The 3,906-nt window shown below is 35.4% G+C and overlaps 1 protein-coding gene across 13 annotated transcripts in view; it reads left to right on the top strand.

The window, feature by feature from the left end:
• LOC106869124 (sorbin and SH3 domain-containing protein 1) overlaps positions 1-3,906 on the top strand; it is a 482,929-nt gene that overhangs the window by 320,957 nt on the left and 158,066 nt on the right. The gene's annotated exons all lie outside the window — the stretch shown is intronic.

Genomic DNA, 3,906 nt, shown 5'->3' with positions numbered 1-3,906 from the left:
GGGTAGAAGTGTATAGTCCCCACTTTGAACTCTATCACATTTGAATGTAGTGTATGTTACTATCACCACCTCCCAAGTAATAGGAGGGGCACCACTCTTGTGCTCTGCAGCCCCCCCCCCTCTCAGACATAGGTAATTGATGTGGTTGATCTTCAGTTTGGATATCTGTAAACAGAAATGTAGTTAATGAGTGAATTTCCAAGTAGTTGCAGTTCTGGAGAAGAGGGATAGAGTGAATGTTTAGTGCAGTATCTTGGATGTGCAACAAGTGAAGGGTGATGAAATGTGGAATGGAAATGTTTATGACCAAATTAGAGCATATGACCTGCAAATTTTTTGATGTAAGCACCTTAACTGCTAAATTGTTCTGGCTCCTGTGCATGTGTGTGTGTGTATGTGCATGAAGAAGAGAGACATGTCATTTGTGTAATGTATGTCTACTCTGTGTGAATGAAATGAGTTATTAATTAATTAATAAAGCCATTTTATAACCTGCAACTAATTAACTACTAAACTTTATTGCATGTTTATTCTGTAATTGACAGTATTTTACATACTTATTACCACTGCTACTACTATTATTATTATAAGAAAGACTTATCCATACAACTCAATATTTTTGCAGTTATTTTATATAAATTCATTTTTTGTTTCTTGGTCTTGCATTCTTACTGGTTCTTTGGCTTTTTTTTTTTGTACATACTAAATATGTACATGGCATTCAGCAACATTGTTGTAATATCTCATTTTTGTTTTCCTACACCTAATGCCAAAAATAGAGAAAGAACATATCTTAGAAGATGGTTTATTGTAAACCCATTAAAGTTAAATGAAGGAAACACAGACCACATTTTATAGATTGCAATAGTTAACTGCCACCACCTACTCACTCTCATGGCTGACAGGAATGTAATTGCTGCAATTAATATATTCAACAAAAGAACTTGCTCTTATTTCTAAACTCTTCGTTTTGTCTTCCTTAGTTTATATTCTGTGATTCTAGTGTTGAGAGTGAACTGTGTCAGTCAACCACTTTGTTGTATGTTTTGTTCCATGCCTGGAACAGATTCCTTTAAAGTGATGGTGGTGGTGGGGTATCACATTTTCCATTCTTTGGTTTCACATTTTCTGTTTTGTTAGTTCACATTCAACTGAGTTGTACCTTTCCATCTTTGTTATCTGGCTGGAATAGATTCATTTCCAGTATTGAGAATTTTCTGTGGAAAATTTCTACTTCCCCATATCCTTTGACTTAATATCAAATCAAGATTTTATTGATATGTTCCAAGTGGAGTAGAGGAGATGGTGGCAGGCAGAAACACTGGGTTTACAGTAATTTTTCCATTCTTTTTGGTACTGAATTCATATTCCACTAGAACTGATTCAGTTTTTCATCATTTGAAGCAAGTGAGATGTCCAAGTTGTTATCATTCAGCCACAGACTAGCTCTGAGTAAGAAGATTTATGAACAGAGGTGTTTTAGTGACCAACTAATTCCTCTTCTCTATATGTATCAAGAACTACATTATCTAAGAGGTGAGTTTTGAAGAAAGACTCTACTAAAATGCCAGAATTCACATTTGGTTACTCCAGTTTAATTGATAATCAAACCACAAGCTGCACTCTCATATCATGGTTGAGTAGTTAGTAGCTGTAAGAAATGCATTTATACACTTATAAAACAATTATTCCAACAAAATCACTCCACCATGCAAATTTGACAAAAGCTGTAAAACAGTCCTGTATTTACTGTAGTAATGTTAATATAAAAAAAGATTTTTTAAAAGTAAAAAGTTTGTTGATATATAAATGTAAGCAATTTTTCTAGAGATTGGGTCCCTGTATAAAGTGTCATTTGTCATTTTGTAAAAAAGTAAATACATAATAACAGTTCCAGTAAATTCAGTTGATTATAATACCCACCCACCCTTACAAAAATTCATTTGGATTATATAAAGAAGACACCATCATCACTTAATGTCCACTTATCTATGCTTGGCATCAGAGGGAATTTTCTATGACCAGATGTTCTTCTTGTCATCAAACCTCACCTGTTTCAAAGCTAGGTGGTATTTTCTCATGGACATGTTTTTCATTGAAAATTGGAAATGAACAGCACCACTTGTATGTTGGTGATGCTTGTTTACAATCATAGATGATGTTAAGAGAAAGATACACAGAAAACACACATGCGTGTGCACGCACGCGCACGCACACACACACACACACACACACACACACACACACACATACCTGCATGCACACACACCATAGGCTTCTTTCAGTTTTTGTCTACCAGATCCACTCACAAGGCTTTTGTTGGCCCAGGGCTAGAGTAGAAAAGACTTGTCCAAGGTGCTGTGCAGTGGAACTGAATCTGAGACTCACATGGTTGGGAAGCAGTGCTCTCTTTTTTTAAAAATATAAATATGAAAACAGTATTCATGAAAATTTTTTCTTGAAAGTCATAAGGTGATTGGGGTTAGGACGGGCATCCAGCCGTAAAAGCCCTGCTAAAACAGACAGTGAAACCTGGGGCAGTCTTCTGCCTAGCCAGTCCATCAAACCATCCAACCCATGCCAGCTTGGAAAACGGATGTTAATTGATAATGATGATGATGATGATATACTTTTCTCAGTCTGTTAAGATTCTTCTGTCCTTTCTTATTGTTGCTGTTGTATAGGTTTGTGACATATTTTATTTTTAATATACTGTAGGCTAGGTGCAGGTGTGGGTGTGTTGTAAAATGTTTGCTTCCCAGCCACTTGGTTCTGTGTTCATTCCTATTGCATGGCACCTTGAACAAATGTCTTCTACTATATCCTCAGGCCAACCAAAGCCTTATGAGTGGATTTGGTAGATGAAAACTGAAAGTAACTTGTGTGTGTGTGTACTTGTGTTTCTCCTCCATCACTGCTTGACAACCAGTGTTAGTGTGTTTACATCCTCATAACTTAGCAGTTTGGTGAAAAAGACCAATAGAATAAGTACCAGGCTTTAAAAAGTAAGTACTGCGGTCGATTTGTTTGACTAAAATTCTTCCAGGTGGTGCCCCAGTATGGCCACAGTATAATGACTGGAACAAATAAGAAGTAAAAAGTATACTGTTCTAAAGGGAAGATTTTGTGTGCACATTTTGTTTCATATTCTTCTGTACTCCTTTGTCTTTGTGTGAGTGGCTAATGAATCCTACAATGGTTACTGCATCCTTCCCTTTTTTTAAGAAGGTAGTGTGTGATTTGAATGAATTTGATGGGTATTTCTATCACAGTAATCAGCTGCATAGAGGTTCCCTCATTGATTGAATTGGAGTGTTGTATGGTGAATCTATCATAATCTTTTAATCTTAAAAGGCAGAAGAAGACCAATCCCTTACTTGAACGGACAACAGGAAATAGTCTCACACAGCAGATGAAGTTGTATTACTTTGAATTTAAGTAACTCTATAGCAAAAAAAGATTTCAATATCATATACTTTGAACTTAATTGTATGTGAGCTTGTTTTAAAGTAAATAACTTCTTCATCTAAATGAATTTTGTGGAACATGATCTTCAAAACCTTCTTTGTGTGTGTGTGTGTGTGTGTGTGTGTGTGTGTGTGTAGTCATAAAAGTTTCTAGTTGTTGTTTTCTCTCTATACAATGTATGTTGGTATGTACATACTCATAAAATGTTTGTATGTCAATATACACACATACAAACGTGTGTGTGCGTGTATATGTGTGTTAAGAATAGGTATATTGTATTCTGGTAAACTGTAACAGGCAATTAAAAGGGTTTATTTAAAGAAAAACCATCTGGCTTTTAAACAGGACTTCCAAAAGTCTCATTCAACCCATACCTTCTTAGAGAAGCAGATGTAAAAACTATGATGATGATAATGATGATATATATATATATATATA

This window comes from Octopus bimaculoides, chromosome 5, assembly GCF_001194135.2.
Source record: "Octopus bimaculoides isolate UCB-OBI-ISO-001 chromosome 5, ASM119413v2, whole genome shotgun sequence".
Lineage (NCBI taxonomy): Eukaryota > Metazoa > Mollusca > Cephalopoda > Octopoda > Octopodidae > Octopus > Octopus bimaculoides.
The sequence above is the reverse complement of the archived record's forward strand: the minus strand, read 5'-3'. Positions and strand labels throughout refer to the sequence as shown.